This window comes from Podarcis raffonei, chromosome 1 (assembly GCF_027172205.1).
Source record: "Podarcis raffonei isolate rPodRaf1 chromosome 1, rPodRaf1.pri, whole genome shotgun sequence".
In the NCBI taxonomy this organism is placed as follows: Eukaryota; Metazoa; Chordata; class Lepidosauria; order Squamata; family Lacertidae; genus Podarcis; species Podarcis raffonei.
The window spans coordinates 39,135,877-39,157,831 of NC_070602.1; the positions used below are offsets into that span (position 1 = coordinate 39,135,877).

The 21,955-nt window shown below is 42.2% G+C and overlaps 2 long non-coding RNA genes across 5 annotated transcripts in view; both read right to left on the reverse strand.

Moving 5' to 3' along the window:
• Positions 1–21,304, reverse strand: part of LOC128410370 (uncharacterized) — a 41,858-nt gene extending 20,554 nt beyond the window's left edge. The window contains exons 1-3 of one of the 4 annotated variants that reach the window (XR_008329476.1): positions 21,214–21,303; positions 18,849–18,965; positions 5,162–5,705 (exon numbers count right to left, since the gene is read on the reverse strand). This is a non-coding gene — a long non-coding RNA (uncharacterized LOC128410370). Of the gene's footprint in view, positions 1–5,161; positions 5,706–18,848; positions 18,966–19,898; positions 19,974–20,209; positions 20,275–21,213 lie in introns of those variants that run through there. The other 3 variants (XR_008329472.1, XR_008329474.1, XR_008329475.1) reach the window with 3 other exon arrangements.
• On the reverse strand, positions 3,362–4,205 carry LOC128410379 (uncharacterized). Its single transcript, XR_008329478.1, has 2 exons — positions 4,136–4,205; positions 3,362–3,805 (listed from the first exon to the last, which is right to left on the reverse strand). It is a non-coding gene; the product is annotated as an uncharacterized LOC128410379 (long non-coding RNA).
• Positions 21,305–21,955: the final 651 nt, after the last annotated feature.

Sequence of the window (21,955 nt, forward strand, 5' to 3'; positions counted from 1 at the left end):
CCAGGTTGGAACGGCTTTCCCCCAAATGCATAATGGTCACCACCCACTGAGATCTAAGTCAGCCCTTGCTTCCTTGGATCCTGGCCAGATTCACACTGCTGAGAGTGGCACTTTGCTTCTTCCTCTGATGTGGAAAAGGGACTTTTAACAGTCAGCAAATCTCCCTAAATTGACTCTCTTACAGTGGGATGCGAGTAGGAAACGTCCCTTAGAAGAAGAAATTGTTCGTATCTCTGTGTAAATGATATGTCAAAGCTGAGATCTAAAGGGAAATTTTCATAACCAGATTAATAATTCTTTGTAGTTTAATGGGCAGCTAAATTTCCAGTGTTCCACTGAGGCAGTTCTGTAAATAGTGGCTCCCCTGCCCCATCCTGTTCAAATAATATTTCAAAACTTATAATCTGGTGATGCACTTCACCTTATCAGGAACTGTGCATAATGCCCCCCCCCCAAGAGAAAGAAATAGGCTGAAAAGACAATGCTGCAAGACCCTCAAGTCTCACTAAGGCAATAGTTCCTTCAGCACAAGCGTTTCTGCTGTGCCAGATGGAGCAATCTCCTATTTTCTCCCCCTGCATGGTGTCCTGGGGGTTCTCCCAACCCACCCAAGAGCTCATCGGGGTGGCTCAGGGGGACATGGGGGAGGGGGGCAGAGGGGAATCTCTATTGCCCAAGTTGGACTCAATGCACTGGCTCCAGCATTTGTTTAGTTGAACTTGGCACACTATTATTTTTATACTGCTTTTTCCATATACATTTTATACCACTTAGTACCACCTACAGCAGTGGGATGGAGCTGGAAGTATGAGAACAAGGAATGAAAAGGGGGACTCGCAGCAAAACATTGCACTATGGATCATTGGGGGGCGGGGTGTGTGTGTGTTAGCCAGTCAGCCATGCCCTCTTCCAGGGCACACCATTTAATTCCATTCTCCCCCAGTTTCCCATATTACCCTCCCCAGTTCCATCAGTGAGCCAGTATTGCATGGCCACTGAACATGTTTACTCTTTGTCATTGGACACTTTTGGGGGAGAGGGTCCCCTTTTAGGTTTTTCATGTGCTTTCCTCCAAGTTGCTGATACCTCCTCCTCCTTAGGCATGAGTGGTGACATTTGGTTACACAAGGGTAAACTTGGAAAATGACTTTGCGTATACTATATAGGATTTACTGTAACCAAATAAGGCTCTTCCGCCCCCTGTCTACCAGTGAGCCCCACATTCAGATTACAGTGGTACCTCGGGTTACAGACGCTTCAGGTTACAGACTCCACTAACCCAGAAATATTACCTCGGGTTAAGAACTTTGCTTCAGGATGAGAACAGAAATCGCGTGGCAGCGGCGCAGCAGCAGCAAGAGGCCCCATTAGCTAAAGTGGTGATTCAGGTTAAGAACAGTTTCAGGTTAAGAACGGACCTCCGGAACGAATTAAGTTCATAACCAGAGGTACCACTGTACTCTTTCTGTGCAGCAGAAGCCAGCCTATAGTGGTTCTATGCAAGCACTCTAGAAAGGTTTCTGTGGCATAGAAAGTGTGTGTGTATTAGAATAGGAATGTGGTGTCCTTCTCTGACTTCATCTCTGCTAATACATCACAAACAATAATAAAACCTGAAAGCCTCATTATCACCTCATTCACTGGCAAAAACAAGTGGTCCATCTATTACCTAGGTGCTCCAGCAGATGGAGGGGGAAAAGGTGACACCTGTACTGAGTTGGGAATGCTCCTTTTACCACCATTTTGACAATGCTGCTCTTTGAGGATGGTTGGCTTCCAGAAGTTATCAGGGAAAATGGAAGCACCTAAGTCAGGCTTCCTCAACCTTGGCCCTCCACATGTTTTGAGACTACAATTCCCAGCATCCCTGACCACTGGTCCTGCTAGCTAGGGATCATGGGAGTTGTAGGCCAAAAACTTCTGGAGGGCCAAGGTTGAGGAAGCCTGACCTAAGTAAAGCCTAAGGAATTTGGGGGACTGGGGAGACTGAAGGGAGCAATAATTGTCAGTGCTAATGTGGGGCACAAATTTGCATGGTGACCTCATTTTGGGTCCCCCCCCCATCTTCTGAGTCTCCATATGTCTGTTTATAAAATAGTCCTGTCAATTTAAAGAAACGCAATAAACTCTTCCTCAGATTTGTGAGAATTTTCAGAGGGTCCCTGATTATGGCACAAATGGCAAAGCAATTATGAGGTGAATAAGCATTGTCCGCCATTAATGACTTCAGAACACAAACCTTTTTATTTGCGTTCCCAGTTACGGAAGGGAGGCTTATGAAGCAAAATCACATTTTAACGAAGGAAAATAATGCATGGCCTCATTTTTTAAATTTATTTTTTATTTTTAGGGATTTAATCCCCTGGACATTGCTCCCTTGTGGCTCACAAAAATATGACAAGAAAGCTAAAAATTTCATTTGCAAAAGGAAGTACCTCAGGCAGACCTTGGAATTATACCTTTTAGAGCCTTCTGGAAACAAGTATCTTTTGTGGGGTCTTGAGTATTCTGTGGCAGTACTTTACCAGGCATTCTCTAAATGATTTTAATGTTGTTTTTACTCAGCTTTTACTGTCAGAAAGCAGCTTTCATCACTAGGCCGGGGCCCTCCGTTCAGCATTTTTAGAGCAGTCAGGGGTGAGGGTATGGAATTCCCTTGCTGTTCTTAATAAATTGCAAGTTGGCTGTTCAGGACTGTCCGTTGTTCCCTTTGCAGCAACAGATCATGGACTGATAGTAAATCAGAACCAGTATGTTTTCTTAATTTTACATTTGGGCTAAGTTAATCTATTTAATAGGAAAAACATCTGGCCTAGCTGTGCTTTTATTCTGTTCTTTACAGCAGGAACCTCGCCACCATGGGACCAGTGGAGTCAGACAAGGTCAACATTTCGTAGTATACCTGCATGCAGTTAATAGTGAATATATGTGAGCAGTGCAGAGCTCACACACACACACACACACACACACACACAGAGAGAGAGAGAGAGAGAGAGAGAGAGAGAGAGAGAGAGAGAGAGATTTTATAGGCACCACATTAGTGATAAAAGGTTGCTCTCATAATCAGCTGCAGTAAATTCAGGCTTGGTAGAGAATCGGAAATCTGGGGGCATAAATTTGCTGATAGTTGATATAATATAAATAAGGTCATTGATAAAAGAATAGAGGTGTTCAAGTACTGTAAATCATCTGAAATTTAAAATATTCAAATATCTGTGTCCAAGCTTGTACTCATACATCATACATAGTAAAACATGTATTGTGTGGAATTTTTCTCTTCCATCAGACTTAATATCCCGAAAACACCGCAGGAGATGTTAAAAATGTGTAAAGTGCTTTGTTCAATTTAGGATCCTTAAAACAGAGAAATATATCATTTATTGGACCAGTTATAGTGGTTTAAAGTGTTCTGAAAGCCTCTGAACTACACAAATCTCCAAAGGTATATATAAGCAAGTTTATACAGTATAAAGAAAATTCAGTAACGAAGATGATTTTTGTTATTTTTCTGGAGTTTTTGTTTTTTAGCTGTTCAGCATTTCTCATCACTTGTGGGTCAAACAAACTAATTATAACATCATACAGAAATATCACTGGAACAGAGCCATTGACAAAACTAGGTCTGTCCTACATTACTGCGTTTTGCCACCTATTTTTTTTACACAGAAAGCTTCAGAGAAAACACATTTTTCTTGGCCATCTTTCTGATATTGTGGTGATGTCCATATTCACAAGTTAGGTTTGCCAGGCAAATGCATGCAGGAAGCTGCTTGGGTCAGATTGCATGAAGTTATTAGAAGTACACCTGAAATATATTCGGAGTCGAGAGTGGATTGCATGCTCTTTATTCAGCTCATAGTGGGAGGAGGAATGAAAGTTCCCCCAAAGTATCAGCTTTATATACCTTTTTTACACAATGGGCTGCACGTGATTGGCTAATTCTGGAATTCTCCTGTAGGCCAATCAGGTTGTGGATTCACTTCCATCTGGAGCTCGATTGGGTGGCTCCTGCAGACCAATCATACTGCTGCATTATTCTAGGACCAATCAGACTGCTGCATTCTGAATCCTATTGTTCTAGGACCAATCAGACTGCTGCATTTTGGATCCTATTCAACTCTGTACATAACAACACCTGACTTTGTACAAACCTGTGAATAAAAGATACTGTCTTTTGAGCATGTGTAGAGTAAAATCATTCATCCTGTGTTGAATGACTGCCCAGAACGTAAACCCTGTGTAAGTGGAGGGATGCCTGTATATCCCAACCAGACAAGCAAAGCAGTCCAGTGCTTCCCATGCTGCGGTTGGAGAGGTGGGCATTGCAATGAGCAATAGTGGGCGTCCTATTGCTCAGCATTCCCAGCTAAGCCAGATTCTCACCAGCTGCCACTGACTTCCCGCGTATTATTATTATTATTGTTATTTTGCCTGCTCAGTGTGGACCCTGATTCCGTCTCACTGCCATGTGCGCAGCAGTCAACGTGGATGAGGTCCAACTATCCTGCCCACCTAACCCACCTTCCGCAGTGTGGATGTGGCCGTGGTCCAATTGTTCTCTCTGCACCATCTTCTGCAGTTGCTGCATGAGACAGGGCTGCAAATATGTGGTGGCCGGGGTGGGGTGGGGTGGGTATGCTGGTGAGGAGAGGAGGCGGAAGTCAGACTCGTACCCTTAAACCCCAGCACTTACCTTTTCTGGAAATATATGCCAACAGGAAACATGGGATGCTACAAATAACAGGTAAAAGTAAAGGTGGAGGACCCCTGGGCGGTTAAGTCCAGTCAAATTGGACTATGGGGTGCAGCGCTCATCTCCGCTTTCAGGCCAAGGGAGCCGGCGTTTGTCTCCAGAGAGGTTTTCTGGGTCATGTGGCCAGCATGACTAAACAGCTTCTGGCACACAGGACACCGTGGTGGAAGCCAGAGCACACAGAAACACCATTTACCTTCCTGCCATAGTGGTACCTATTTATCTACTTGCAATGGTATGCTTTTGAACTGCTAGGTTTGCCAGAGCTGGGACTGGCAACGGGGGCTCACCCCATCACACAGATTCAAACTGCTGACCTTCCAATCGGCAAGCCCAAGAGGCTCGGTGGTTTAGACCACAGTTCCACTTGCGTCCCACTACGAATAACAACAGCAGCAACAAAGATACTTTTAAAACAAACCTGAAAAGAAAGAAAAATGGAAAAGAAATATGAACTCCCTGTCTCTGACTTGATCAAACTTAGAGGAGTGTTATGGCATGAGACCTTCTCTGCTGTCAAAGCTATTCCTGCTTCCTCTGCTTAGCTTTTCAGATTCTGTGAACTTCATTCAGGGTTATCATGAGGCAATATGGGAAAGCAGAAATAAACTTTCATATAGCCTGGGGGCTTAAAAAGCCCTTCCCAAATCTGCAGTATGTTAGGGGACTTCTGCTCCCCAAAGTAATGTTACTGTTTATGCATTCCTGACTCAAAGTTCCTTTTAACTGGGTCTCAGGGAGGTGTGCATAAACAGCAGCATTATTTTAGTCAGCAGGAATTAATTATTGAAATCAATTATTGCTTCTTTCAGACTGCTGAAGTCAGTCCACAGTAAGCTGACTAAAAAAAAAATACTTGCCTTGTTTGCTGCCTTCGTGTGCAAAGACAAAAATAAATGAAAAAACAACGGACGGAAGCTTCCGATGTTCACCCTCTTCCATCACATAGGTTCTTAAAAAGAAAAGGGGGGGGGAATGTTTTACCAGATTCCTTGTTTGTATTGTCAGGAAATCAGGCCATAGACCTTTGATTAAGTTATTTTGCTCCAGGGTACATTTTTAGAATAAAAAACACACACTTCTGCTTTGCTGAATAGGGGGTGATGAGACTGTGATCTCTGTAATGGGATATTATGTGCTTTTGACCCACACACTTGTCCCAGGTCAGTCGTCTTCCTAACAGCTGAAACATGAGCCCTGTTTACATGTTACTTGTGTGCAAGGAATATGTATGTAGAGTGAGGAGTGGGGCCAGACCTTTAGCCCCACCCCCAAGTGGCAGAGAAGCATTAAACAAGGATCCTGAGGTAGTTTTGAGATAGACTTATAGAATTGCAAAGGGATGTGTAGTCCAGCCCCCTGCAATGTAAGAATCACAGAGCTAATGAAGGCAACAAAACTGAAATTCAGTCCATATAAGACGAGTGGCCTTGCCTTTGCCCTGGTAGTGATGTGTGACACTGGGAACATGGATGAGCAATGCCATGTCAATGGTACTGCCTGAGTAGTCCTGAGCCCTAAGATCCACTTGAGAGGCCACTCAGGTTGATAAATTTAGCAGTAGCACTGCTGGACCTTTTTTATGCTGGCCCCAGACTTGCAGAATTCCCTACTTCAAGTTCTCTACTGAGCCCCAACTCCTACCAGCTTTGAACAGTCCCTAAATATTTTATAATCTTGCCAGGCATTTACTGCTGGCCCTCTATATATGATTGCAGTAGTCGCTGGTAGGGAAGCATGGGCAGAGGGGTGTTGCCTACCTGGGTTCCCAATGCCACACATCATGGCTGCTGACTGGGAGGGGCAAGGCAGTGCGGGTAAAATGGCAGAGCCAATCCGGATACTCCGGCTGCTGCACTCACACCAAGCTTCCTGCTGCCTTGCCCCTTCCCCTCTTGCTAACAGGAAGTGACGGGCAGCATTGGGAAGCCAGGTGAGCAGTGCTGCCCTGCCGACTTCTACTGTGTACAGTCATACCTCAGGTTACAGACACTTCAGGTTGCACGTTTTCGGGTTGCACACTGCACCGAACCCGGAAGTACCGGAACAGGTTACTTCCGAGTTTCAGCACTTGCACATGCGCAGAACCACTAAATTGCGCTTTGCGCATGTGCAGAAGTGCCAAATTGTGACCCACATGCATGCAGACGCGGTGTTGCAGGTTGCGAACGCTGCGGGTTGCGAACGTGCCTCTTGCACGGATCACGTTCACAACTTGAGCGTCCACTGTAATTGCACCTGTTGTTTTATGTGCATGTTCAACTGCTTGAACATATTTTTTTATTGTAAGTCACCTTGTGAGGGCTTATCCTAAAGCTGGGGTGGAAATAAAACAATATCAATACAAGTTCTTGATCAGTGACACACAAAAAAGCTGTAACCTATTTATTTATTTTTTAAAAAAACACATAGCAAAAAGCCTGTCATAATCATGGACGATTTGTGTTTGTTTATGTGGAGGGTTTGTATATTATGGGAAACCAGGTATGTGTGTCCTCTATGCACAGATATATAATGTACATCTTCCCCCCCTGGGCTTTGTATCTGTGTTAGGGATGGAGGGCAGATTTTGCCCTCCACGCAACAGTTACATTAGGTACAGATTTTACATTTCCCCATAGGAGTTCCCAGAGGTGGAAAAAAATAAAGGAATGAACTTGCAGATACAGTTGTTGATAGAGTAAGCACATTTCTGTCCTGATAACCCCAGCACTGAATAAAACCCTTTCCCCTAAAAATAGGTCCCTGTTTCAACAATGGCTGTTTCAAATCTGCTGCAGCCAGAATTTCCTTCAGCCACCAAAATATTCCTGTGAGTATTACTTGTTTAGGGTTTTTAGGTTACCTTAGGGCTTGAACCTGACATGAAGTGCAAGGAGTAACAACGCAGATGCTACCATCTTGGGAAATTTAAGAGATCAGACCTCCCTTAACACCTGGTCTCATAACCCCTGCATTCTATGAGAGGATTTTGTTGCAATGAATTTATTAGGCCTTGTTGCTGCACAGTGTTTGCTGAGCAGATACAATATATGCGCTGGTACAGCAGCTATGCTATTTGTATGAAATCAGGCGCTGTTTGCCCTGTGTATAAAGATGCCATAGTGGTCTGTTGTGTGTTAACTAGTTACAAACACACTAAATAGACATTCATTCATTCATTCATTCATTCATTGAAATATTCATTTAGTGATTCAGGTTTTTCTAATGTCTTGTCAATTTGTTTGTTCAGTGAGCAGCTTAATAGTATTTTAATATCATGAGCTAATGGATGCAGAATACTGAAATTAAAGGATAAATAAGGATCAATTCCTCCTACTAATCCTATCAATTCCTTTATAAATGTTCCCTCCCTTAAGATTTACATACAGATAATGATTTCAGAAAAAATTAAATATCTCTAAGTAATCCTGACAAAGTAACTCTGAGATTGTTCAGAGTTAATCTTACATTCATTATAAGAACCTTTTGTTTCTGTATTTATTTTATGAATAGAAGTATGCTTCTTTGGAACAAGCAACATAGTGATAAGGAAGATAGAAAATCTAAGAGTGAACAGAGTGAAATTTCTCTTGCCCCCACAGATCTCCCATTACACATGAAGGACATCACCTGATTACTTATTTTTTGATATTTCACATTAATGTGCACAAATGGGGCATTCTGCAGTCTGATAATACAGTATTACATGCTAGCAATCACTTTCTAGTGACCAAGTGCATCTGTGTACCAGCCTTGAATAGTCCTAGCTTGTTTCCAGATATATAGGATTAAGCAATTGCATTTCTAGGTCAGATGGTATGTCTTCCAGATATATTTATCCCCACACTTCCAGAAATCAGGAAATGGGTAAGGAAAGTAAGCTCACATTCCTTCCTCTTTGTTCTCACTTCAGCTATCCTCAGATTCAGTGTCGGCTTCAGATTTTGGAGGGTCTTTGGGCAAGACATTCTCCATGGGCTCTGTTCCTCAATGAATTGGTCTCATCAGCAGGACTGGTGGGGTAGGGCAGTGGTGAGGACAAGGCTGTGTGACTGCACCAGCGGAGCCATCCAGCACTCCTACTGGGACGCCCATGCATCCCTGATCTTGCTACCATCCTATCCCACCCCAGGTAAGCAGCAAAGATGCTGCTGTTGGGAGGGTGGCTCTGCAGGACCGCCCCACCCCACCAGCCAGGCCTGCTGCTCATTCCTGCAGCAAGTCTCTGGGGCTCTTTTCAGCTTGGCTCTTGCTGAAACATGGGGTCTTGGTAAATGTGCAACCATGCCGAGACTTGGTGACAGAATTAGCAATTGATAATGTAAATGTGTCTTGCCACTGAGTGGGAGAGAAGAGGGAGAAGTAGTTTATCTTGAAAGAGCATCCATTTTCTGTCCTGTGTCTATCTAAACTGCCCTGCAACTATTGTTTAACCCTTGTCTATGTTGTGAGTCTGTGTGTGTGTGTGTGTGTGTGTGTGTGAGAGAGAGAGAGAGAGAGAGAGTGTAAGGACATGAAACATTGAGTCTATGCCTTTTTTCCTTTGCCTCTCGGTTTAATATTGTGTGTACACTGCCTTGCAGTTCACATTTGACAGTGCTGTAAGTAATTCATCTTCTGTTTTCTTGATAGATTACTTTACACCTGGTTTGTGCTTGCCCTGCCTTTGCTTCCTGTAGTTCTGCTAAAAGTACTGGATTAAACAAACATAATACATCATCTCCATACCATCTAACATTTGACAAGGGAAAATAGGTATGCTTGTTTTACATGAAGTGAACAAGGGATTCATAGTATAGCAGTTAGCAAATCAAAGGAGAAGGCCACTTCCATGGGGTTTAATGGCAAATGTTTGATGTGTTAACTTTAAATTATATATTTCCTTACACCTGAGAATCCACATCTGTACAATCAAATTCGCACATTTAAGGTCACAGTGCATAATGTTCAGAAGGGTTATGATATTTAGTTTCTGAGAATATTAGACAGTTTTGTGCCAGGTGAAACAGGTAGCTGACATATGAGATACTGCATTACTTAAATGCTCAGTAGATGCAAGTAACATGTACATAGAATAAGAAAATAGAGAATTGACACAGCTGGAAGGTATCTATCTTCAACCTTTTCTGACCTATTACAACTTCAAAACTCATTCCCAAAGGACACACAAACTATTCTTCATACACTTACAGTTTTGCTGCACATAGAGAGTATCGATCACACAAAATTCTTCATTTAATTTTACAAGATTTATAGACAAAAACCTCTAAACAGTTTCCCATAAACAATATAAAATATCAACAATAAAATCAAACTTTCAATCATGGCATTGTAGACATGGGTGTGGCCAGGATTTATTTTAGGGGGGCAGAACTGAGATATCTGTGATGCAATTGGCCAGTTAGTAACAGTTGCCCTCCTTGCCCCCCTGACTATGCCCATGATTGTAAAGTTGGAAGGGATCCAAAGGATCATCTTGTCCAACACCCTGCAAAGCAGGAATCACAGCTTAAGCATCTCTGACAGATTGCTATCCAGTCTCTAAAAAATCCACAATCTTCCAAGGTAGTCCATTCCACTGTTGAACAGCTCTTACCTTCAGAAAGTTCTTCCCAATGTATAGCTGGAATCTCCTTTATTGTAATTTGAATCCATTGGTTTGGGTCCTACCCTCCGGAGCAACAGAAAACAAGCTTGTTCCATCTTCCTTGTGGTATCCTTGAGATATCATATCATATCTCCTCTCACTCTCCTCTTTTCCAGGCTAAACACACCCAGCTCCCTCAACCACTCCTCATAAGGCTTTGTTTCCAGACCCTTTGTCATCCTGGTTGCCCTCCTCTGCACACATTCCAGCTTGTCAATATCAGTCTCCCCTTCTCAGTCACACGGAAAGCCCTGTTTTGTTTTGTACATTTTAAAATCTCTGATTAGAAAGTTTGAAGAGGGAGGAGCTCCAAGTTACTGCAGAGCATGGAACGTAGAGAAGAAATTCTCCCAAAGACCACAGTGATCTACTGGGTATATAAAGGGGAAGGTAGTCTCTCAAGTAATCTGCTCCCGAGCACCCCCAAATTATGCATCTGTTCCTTCAAGGAGAGTTTAACCTCATTCAGGACAGCAGTGTACTGACTTCCTGGGCTCAGGAACCACTCACACACAGTGTCCGTTTTGCCAGAATTGGGATGTATTTTATTAGCCCACATTTAGCCCACCACTGCATCCACACATCGGTCCAAAGGCCTTATCACCCTGTCCCAATTCAGATGTTACAGAGAAATAGTTATTATCAGTGTACTGTTCTCACATGCCTCCAAAACTCCTAATGACTGCTCCCTGTCTTGCTGTAGATGTTAAATAGCATCGGTGACAGTATAATGCCCTCTGGCACCCAAGAAATGCCTGCAGCACATTTAGTGTACTGTATATGCAGAAAGGGCAAATGACTGTTGATTTTCAAAAGTCCCCTTGGTTGGTACAAAATTTCAAAGGAAAAAGGAGGGAGTCAAGATGCCATTTCAAAAGTGCAGAAAAATAAGCATTTTATGACATGATATGTTTTTAAGATTTCCCCCCCCCCTCAGAGGCACTGATGTACAACCCTGTTTTGAAATAACGGTGTAGGGTAGAGTGCTTTACATCTAAGTGCCCCTGAGGAAGAATATCTTCAGGACGTGCTGGGCTGTTAAAATGTTTGCTTCTGTACACCTTTCAAATTCCATCTCTCTGTTTTCTCTGTCACATAATTGCATCTGTCTTAGAGGAGGAATCTGCTGTTTATACAGAAGCCCCCTACCTGGCCCTGAGATCCCTGAGGGCCAATTCACATGACCACTTCTGTGCTATCATTAAGTACACAAGAAGCAAAGTTCAATGCATGGTTTCAAAGCATTGACAGAAGGTTTTTGTGAAGTCTGTTCACGAGTTGAAAGGTTCGCATTCATTTCTTTAATTCTTTTTACTTAGTTATGACCATCAGAGTTTAATTTCTGAGGTGTATTTTGGTTCAGACCATTTGAAACAGAAGTGGATGTTGTTTTCTCCCCTTTGCTTCCAAAGGACAGAGGCCAGGCATTTCTGTCCTCTGAGGAAAAGCCAGAAGATGCCATTGGTGAAATGTCAGAAATAATTAAGAAGAATTCTACTGTTCAGTCTTACAGAAGAAATCTATCTTTTGGGAGAAAAAAACACAGATAAGGGAAATGAGGTGACAGCTTATTTGATGATATTTACAGTTGAATGTGACGTCAATTTGGAAGGGTAGTAGAGATCAATTTTAATGACAGGCAACTAAGCATGCTTATTGATTTGGAGGCCAGCTAGAGCACAAATGGCAATGACCATTAATATAACCAGCATCACAGCCACTCATGCCACAGAAAAATAATTTATACCATTATATTTTTAAAAAGCAAATGGTTTATGACAGGGGCAACCAATGTGGTACTCCCCAGACATTGTTGCACTGCAGCTCCCATCAGCCCCCGTCACAATGGTCATGGATGATGAGAGTTGTAGTCCAGTAACAACTGAAAATGCAACCCTGATTTATGGACAGAATTTAGAAGGGAAATTTATAGATCTGCTGATTTTTTAAAGTGGAAATTATTAAGTATAGTTTTTTAAGGTGTAGTTCCTAGCAACATCAACAAGACCCCATGTACAATTGTTTAATTATAAATTATGTGACCCATATATTGGGGCAGTGTGGGATAGTGGTTAAAGTGTTTGGACTGCAGGGAGCCGAGTTCATCCATGAAATGCACTGGGTGATGTTGAGGCCATTCACTTCCACTTAGACTAACCTACCACATCGGGTTGTTATGGAGATTGCTGAGGAAGGGAGTCGTGTACGCAGATTTCCTTTCTTGGAGAAAAGGTGAACTATGAATGTAATAATAAATATAGGGCTTTTTTACAGATGAAGAATCTTTAGAATGAAACAAGAATATAGATGTAGCCAGCCTTTATGGAAATGTCTATATTTTTATAACCAGATCTTTGCTAAAACAGCTTGAATAGCAAGCCACCAATGAAAAACCCTTTCCCCCTTTGCTATAACCAGAGGCTGGGGACAGGTTGTGCTGTTGGCTTCCTTTAAGTTTTATGGGGCACCAGTAGAAAGAGAGCAGGCTAGCAGCCCTATCTAGGAAAAGTCCAACTAATCGGTTTAGCATAAATAATATAACATGTTGTTCAATGTGTAAACAATGTTTACAGAGGCACAAGAAGCCACCTTAGCTAGCAGTATGGAAGCTCCAGGCTGTGAGAATAATTGGGCCTGCAAGATCTTCCCATTTGGCCCATAATGCCATTTTGGCTGACATTTGCCCTACACCTGAAAGACCTGACTCAGCTGAATGGCACTGGATTCTGCACAGCGCTGTATGCTGAGCTTTACAAAGCCCAATGATCAGTGGGTGGGTACAGTGTGGGTACAGTTCTGCACAGGATTTCACAAGACTTCAGCTGAACATTGGATCTTGTAAAGGATTTCACAAGACTTCAGCTGAACATTGGATCTTGTAAAGTCCCACACATAGTGGTCTGTAAGACCCTACCAGCTGACTGTTAGATCTTTGCAGGCTATGCCTTTGCCTCCAGAGTTTGGTGTCATTGTGCAAGCAGAAGTTCTTCTACTCATGCAATTATTTAGCTGAATGCCACCCTGCATTGCCTGCTGTGAAGACAGATACAAATAATAAATTCAGCTTCTCTGCAATTTCTTTATCCTCCCTTAGCACATCTTAGACTCCCTTGTCATCCAAAGGTCCAGCCACTTCCCTAGCCAGTCTTTTGAGGTATTTAAATAATTTTTGTTGTTGGCACTTTGCCAAAGTTTGTTTCCCCTTTTTGTTCTCATTTGGACATGACTTCTGTTATCCAAAAGAAGCCTTCTTCCATCTAATAGTTTATCTGATTCTGCTCATTAACAGCTCTGGCATCCTCTTGGCCCTGGAGGTACCGTTCTTAATCTGCGACTCATCTGAATGGTCTGCTTGCCTTTGTGTGTACACTGTAGAGGATGAGAGGGGGAGTCAAAGGATATTGCAGTGGATATTTCTGGGGAAAGGGATTTTACATTTTGAGGTACATCTTCTGCATGGATCGCCTTGCATAAGTTGTCTCAGATTATGTTTTTAGGTCCAGGAGACCACTTATATGAGCTTTTAAAATAATGTGTAGATCAGCTCAGACTGTTCTATTGGGCCTTACGTAGAAGGTTCTGGTTCACAGAAGCACTGGGAGATGTTCTTGACCTACTACAGGCTCTAGATTCCCTGCCAGGGGTGTAGGGATTATACCTAATGCATCTACTCTGGAAACCAGGCACAAATATTTTGGACTGTGCTGGCTGATTCATTGTATTTCATCCGTTTAGTTCTAAGAACTCCAGTTTAATTTGCTGGCCTCTTTTCTAGATAGCCTTGCCCAGGCAGGTGCGTTATGTGACCCATGAGAGCAGCAAAATAACCAGAATGCACAACGGTGATGAGATAAAATCTGGCCATATCTTTATTGACAGCTGCAGCAGGCAGGGCAAGGGTTGGCATGGCATTGGGTCCCAGGATTAGTTCATCATTCCACAAGCCCCATGTTGATGGAATGGATCCTCTGTGTTTGGGTCACTCCAAACCTGTACAACGGGAGTCAGCCAGTGTTGAACCTTGCCGTGGTACAAGCCAAGCAAGCAAGGTGTCACCAGGGTGCAGATTCCAACCAGGCAGACACCGAACCCACGCTTGGGTTTGCCATGGTCAATTCTCCCTTCAGGCCCCTTATGGGGGGGAATATACTATGTTGACCCTGCTCAATGCCATTTCCACCCTCATACTAACAACATTATTTCGCCTAACAAAGGAAAGCCATAATTTCACTGAGTGAAAGTCGGGAATAAAACCCCCAACCAAATGCCAATCAGGGAGAGGGAGAGGGAGAGGGAGAGAGAGAGAGGGAGAGAGAGAGAGAGAGAGAGAGAGAGAGAGAGAGAGAACTCTTTCCAGACCTGTCAACCAGCGACCCAAAATTGCTCAGTAAAGACTCTAACCTGAGGGTGGGGCGGGCAGGAAGCTCTCAAAGCAAAATGGCTGTGAGCTCCAGGGGAAGCAGCCTTATAGACTTTCCCCTCCCCTCTGCAGCAAGGGCTCACGAGACAATTTTTCCCCATGAGCCCATCACACAGAGAAGATACTGAACAAAACCTTGCCCAGGATTCTGATCCAGTCTATGGACCACAATGCCTCTGGGCAAAGGAGTCCCATGCTTACTGGGCACAGAACAGGGCTTCTAGATCAGTTTGTCATGCTTATCAATCACCAACTATATCTATCTTTCTCTCTAGCTATCTACACACACACATTCTCCTATTCCCTATTTTCCACATCTTCTGTGGAAGAGAAAATAGCTTCGTCTTATTTAATTTAGTGCCTTTATTATAATTGCTTTGTTTTTCCCCCAATCAGAACAGGTATCCTGTTTTAATATGGTGTTCAATACTCTCTGGTCTTGATAAACATGCTAGAGCTTCCTCTTCTGGTTTATGTTGATCCAATCCCCCTTTTATTTTTCTCTCACTCTGAATTAATTTGCCTTGACTGCTTTTACCCACTCTCAATTAATATATTAATTTACAATAAATTAATTAATCCCCCCCTGACAACTGTTTTAGGGGCACCACAACTCATATTAATGGTGGACTGCCCATTCTAATTAAAATCAATACATAGCCCTTAATGCATTTACTCCTATCTTTACCATGAAAACTAGCTCACCAGGAAGAAGTCATTTAATCACTGGACTGGGTTGATACGTGTGATCTTGATGAAAGATTAGATGTTTGCATTTTGCAATGAAAGTACCAGCATGGCATTCACCATGGAAATATTAAATGAGTGTTTTATTTTTGCTGTAGCGACCTTATGCAGACATTCTAATTCTTTCATCCAGGTGCATTCCTACTCGTACTTGCATTTATTATGTACAGCAAGGACCACATTCATTGAAAAATATTGCCCTGCATAATACTTTCAAGAAGTGTTGTCTTCTCCTCTGTACCACTTCCAGAGATCCCCAATTTTCTCCTGATTATGCTCTGTAAGTGTTGATTTTCTTGGCTTTAGGTAACATTTAGAAATACTCTTTTGACATTATTGTATTATTTCATGGCCTTGTACTTTATTATATGTTTGACGTATGGCTTACAAAACACCTTGAGTTTAAAAAGTAGTATACAAGTATACATCTGAAGGCAGCCCTGTATAGGGAAACTTTTTAAGGTTTAATGTTTTTCTATATTTTTATATATTCTGGAAGCTGCCCAGAGTGGCTGGGGCAACCCAGCCAGATGGGCAGGGTACAAAAATAAATTATTATTATTATTATATTATTGTTATAAGTTTATTAAATAAATAAGCAAGACAGTTTCTTTTGACCACTGGATGACTTTTTCAAATAGATGTGTAGATCCGTAGGCCATTTTGCACACTTACCAGGCTGGCAAGAGTCTTGGAGGAGTCTCGGAGCAAGTGTGCTCTCCCTTCCACCATGCAAATAAAATCTTCCCTTGGGGTGAAGGCCAGTTTTAAAATGTAATAGTAGGTAGTCGTAATCATCATCATATGTGAGACGAGAGCTCTGTGGTGACACCCAATTGTGCACACGTCCAAGGAATGTTTGTCGGGCGCTCCCATGTTTTAGTCATAGATACAGTATATATGGTGGAGAAGTAGAAGGTTTCATTTGGCCTGGTAAATGTTTGAACCTTGCTGCAGAATATATGAGAAGTTCATTATGGCTTACTCTCCTTTAGTTCTTAAGGATACTCAGAGTCTTCTGGTTTATGAGGACATTCTACTGCTTATTTTGTCTGATGCCCACCCCAAAGGTTATTATCCACCATCATTTATGCCATTTCCAGGGTTTTAGGTGCTGATAATTTTGAGAGGCTCCTAATAACTCTGAACGGCAATCATCTACAGAAAGAATTTCAATCCAAACATCCCATTTCTCCACGTGGCAGTTGAGGGGTTGCTCTCTGGAGAGTTACATCAGGGGACACACACTCCCTAGGTGCTAATTGCTTCTCATTCATACTGATACCGTCCTTCATTTAAAAGCACGCAAGGAGTAATGGCCCAGTAAATCTGAAGGCCAGGCCAGTTGGTGCTTTGAGTGAGATATACTGAGGTAAGAAATCAACTTCTTAGGTTTAGGAGCCTCCTGAGCTTTTTCTTTTTAATCAGACTATTGATTTCCCTCCCAACATTCATTGTCTAAAACTTGATCACTGATATACTTTTCACCTTCCTACAATGAAACACTTGGGAAAGCTCCATAAAATACCTGGAAAATGCCCATTGAAAACACAAATCTACCATTTTTTAGCTGGGAAAAAATAGCTCTCGTCTCATAGGTAAACTATGAGAATTGAGAAGTACATTGCTTTGACATTTATGGGTCCTTTTATGTTGCTGTTTACTACTACAAGCTGCGCAAAGCATAGGGGTCTAGCCATTTAAAATGTGCGGCTCGCCTGGTTTCTTATATAAGAATGTTAAAAGTTACACTAGTAAAGACCTGTGCTGAACAAAAAGTATTACAGAATTCTGTATACATAAATGACTTTTGCTCTCTCTAACAGTGGCTTTTAACTTTTAACAGAATTGTTCCTGCTTCTTGGTGGCTCCACTGGGGCACAAATGAACAACATAAATCATACGTGTGACATCAGCAAAGTTCTGGGCATTGAAAAGAAGTGAAACAATAATTTATTTATTTATCACCATTGTATGCCATGCCCAAGCAGCTTGGAGGAGCCACATACAGGGCTACTCATTCCCTGTGAGGAGGTAGGTTTGACAGGCAGAGAGTGTGAGTTACCCAAAGCCATGAAGTCAGCCTTGTGGCAGAGTGATAATTTGAGAACAGTTTCCTCTAGTTCAAGTATATGGCTGTATCTACTACACCACAGTGGCTGTTCAGTTGTGAACAAATGTGTGTCTAGAAATATAAAGTGGTACCTCGGGTTACAGACGCTTCAGGTTACAGACTCCGCTAACCCAGAAATAGTACCTCAGGTTAAGAACTTTGTTCTCATCCTAACAGAAATCGTGTGATGGCGGCGCAGCGGCAGTGGGAGGCCCCATTGGCTAAAGTGGTGCTTCAGGTTAAGAACAGTTTCAGGTTAAGTACGGACCTCCGGAATGAATTAAGTTCTTAACCCGAGGTACCACCGTACAGGCATTTTGCGCGCGTTCAAAGAATGTGCAATCAAGCATGTGAGCATCACTGTGAACTTGAAGTTGCAGGAAAAGATTGTGGAACCGGGGTAGGGATGTAATAGAGAGTGCTTATGTGCACTCTGACAATGCGCATGAAAACCTTGAACATAACCTGTGCATGTGGCCATAGTGTAGATGAAGCAGCTGTGTGGTAACCCTGATAAACTAGCATTTATGTCTTTTGTGTTTTTATGTTGTAAACCACCCTATGATCATCATATAAAGGGTGGTATTTAAATATAATTTAGTAGTAGTAGTAGTATTTGTAGGAGTAGGAACACTTAAAGCCTGTTTACCCTTCCTTACACTTGAAAAAGTCTGCTAAACACAAAAGAAAAGTGATGTGTAGAGAGGAAGGGGGAAAGCATTAGTTCTTCTTAATATATATTTGGTTAGCCCCCAGCAATCCAAACACCTCAGAAGAGACTGTCAATGTTGACCTTACAGAGTGGATCTTCTCAGGCCTAGCAGAAATCTGCAGTCACCTCAGCAACCTTTTCATGGGAAGCAAGGCTGGGTTTGGGTGGGGACATGCCAGCATCACACACACACACACACACACACACACACACACCGAGCTACTGTGGGGTGTGCATAGTTCAAAAACATGGCTGCAATGGGTTCTGTGAGCCAGTTAACCAAGTGCAACCTCCTGCCTGTAACTGGCATGTGCTGAGATCACTGCTGGATTGTACCATATATGGGGCTGTCTCTGGTTTACCACAATTCTGTGCTCTTTGCTCAAAATAAAGCCAAATAACATACAGTTATGGGACATGTGTAGAGTAACAGTTGAACCATACTACATGGCAACACTTGGCTACTCAGTTTACCTTGAAGTGGCCTTCTGGAGCTTGTTGGTGACTTGTCCAGGTGTATTTCAGGGTAGCATCACACAGCCACTCCCAAAAAAGATGACCCTGGTTCTCTTTTGCACAGGTTCTGATGGCCTTGGGAAGGAAAGAAAGGGGTGTTAGCCGCGGATAGTTGTAATGGTGGTTTGTCTTGCTTCCTGATGATTCTCTTTCTCACAGGACTGTTGGTAACAGTGACCTTTGGGAGGATGGAGTTCTTAAGCCTTTTTTTAAAAAGTATGAATATCACACTTTTCAAAACAAACACACACATACACACATGTGATTTGGACTAGCAATGGGGAAGAAGTGAAATTTGTTTTGCATTTTAATGCAAACTTCTGATATCTTCATTTTTCCAAATTTTGTGATGCTGTTTTCCAACCAAGTAGGCATGTACAAAAATATGTTTATTAGGGGAAACCGTGCATTTAAAAATCCATATATTAGGGGGGGAAATATTAAGTCATTGTATAAGGAGGAATTGCTTCCCAAACTGTGTAAATTATGAAAAAAGTGCACTGAAATGCTGATGAATTTTAAGAGGGTATCCCCCGACCCCCCAAAATCTGCAAACTGATACAGAAATGTGGAGACTTCAACTTCGGATTGGAAAGATATGAGAAACTGAGACAAGCTGAAATTGACAAATCTGTTCAACCACAGTTGGACCTTGGTTTTCTTTTCTAAAATGCTGAGAGAAACCTTCACGTGGCTTCACTAAACGAAGTCCTCTTTTTGGGAGATCCTTCCTCCCAAACCCCAGGCAAATAATAATATCCATATGAGGAAATGTAACCCCTCCAAAAGTATGTAATCTAGTTCCCGAGAATGTAGACTCATGTATGAGTATTCTGTTGAGTATTCAGTACTGAAAGCAGAGTGCTGCATATGCAGAAACTTTTACAAGAGGGATAGACTGTTCTCTTATTGGGTGTTTAGAATGATTTCAGAACACTAATGGCATGTGTCATCAGTTCACAAAAGGCATGGGGAATAAAGCTTTGGTAAAGAAAAATACATATTTACATTTCTTTTGGGCACATAAGTTGGGCACCTTTATTATGAAGAAATGGAGAATCACTAGATGGTAATGAGATTCCTAGAAGACAGAAAATGCCAATTTACCGAAGGAAAAGAGGCAGATGAAAGGAAGATGTAGTCTATTGGAAAAAAATACACATACATTAAAAATAAGGAATACAGAGGGACTGTCAGCCTGCACTGATCAGGTTAGACAGATAGAAATTAATTATATTTTGTCTAAGAGGCTGCCTCTGTAGCCTTGGTCCATTTTAAAAAGCACATTAGAAGATTTTTCAAACTTGCTTTCCAATTACCTTGGATGGCAGGCAAAGTGCTTTGAAACAAAACTCATTTTAAATTGGTAAATGCAACCAATCCCAACTGACAGCATTTTCAAAATTCATAACATTCTGCTACTGGTCAAACTAATTCTAAAGGGGATACACATTATAACAGTCCTTTATTAAGGAGAGCGCAAAGGGGCCAATAGTACAGAGACACGGCAGAAATTTTTAAGACAGATAAGTGTGGAAAGGAGAAATCGGTGGAACGTCTGCTGAGGAGGAAACTATTTTTGAGTCAGAAATAGGCACTGGGAAATTAAACATCTATGCACAGTCTAGGCTTATTTTGTTGGCAGTTATTTGGACTGCTTCTACTCCTTTTGTCCCCTCTGAACAAATATATTAAGAAATTGCAATATATGTATCTTTGAAAAAGATATACATGGCATTTCTGTCATGGAAGCCTTAGAAGACACACCAGTCAGTAGACAATAATAAATACAACTAATTCTAGTACCGAGTAGTGATTAAACCATACAGTGAAAATGATCCACACTTTCTAGTAAGACTATGTGGTAACTCCAAATGGGCCTTGAATCAATTTGGGCCAATTTGGTTTGACCCAGTGTTTAGCTAGAATGGGTTCAGGAAGCCCCAGATTACCTTGGGTCAGATCAGGTCCACCCTGAGTGATCTGGGTATGTCAAGGGGGGCTGTTGGGTGGTGAGCAGTGGTGGAAGAGATGCATATGGGCAGCCTACATATGTCTTCTTCTCCCATGTTTATTTGGGGTTTTAAACCCTAATTCAACACTGTGTGAGATGTGGGTGGTGCTGTGGTCTAAATCACTGAGCCTCTAGGGCATGCCAATCGGAAGGTTGGCAGTTCGAATCCACATGACACAGTGAGCTCCTGTTGCTTTGTCCCAGCTTCTGCCAACCTAATGGACCTACCCCACAACATAGACCACTACTCCCTATATGTTTATTCAGAAGTTTCCAGTTCAAGAGCTTTCCTCTTTAGTACAGTCTTACCTTGGTTGCCAAACGCCTTGCAACTTGAATGTCTTGGCTCCTGAACACCGCAAACCCAGAAGTGAGTGTTCCGGTTTGCGAAAGTTCTTTGGAACCCAAATGTCCGACACTACTTCCACCGCTTCCAATTGAGTGCAGGAGGTTCCTGCAGCCAATCAGAAGCCGCATCTTGGTTTTCGAATGTTTTCAGAATCGAACGGACTTCTGGAATGGATTCCGTTCAAGAACCAAGGTACGACTGTAAGTTTGTTTAGGAATGCAACTTTAGAGTGGGAAGATGTACAGGAATCAGTAAGGATGGTTTTGTTACTTCCACTTGGGTGCTGTCATGTTTAAACTAAGATTATTTTAATACTCTTTGGATTTCCCTGCTTTTCTTTGTAACTTACCTCCTGGCTCAAAACACAAACTTTGCAATCCAGGGTTCCCTTTTATAGAATTGCCAGTAGGAAAAAATCAGAGAATTTGAAAGAATCATTAGCACAATGTACTTTAATAAGGTTGTAATTAAAGCTTACAGGCATTGGAATAATAGGCTGTGTACTGGTTTTACATGGCTGCCTTGAGAAATACATGCATTTATTAACTACTAATGGTGTGATTTACCATTGAGTTGTGTTGCTATTACTACTGCCTCTTTCTGAGCTCCCAGGGCATGCTGTAGGAGGAAGACATCAATCACATTTATGTCATACGGACTTAGATTGTATTGTCGTCTAGCCGCTTGGATTAAAGCTCATTG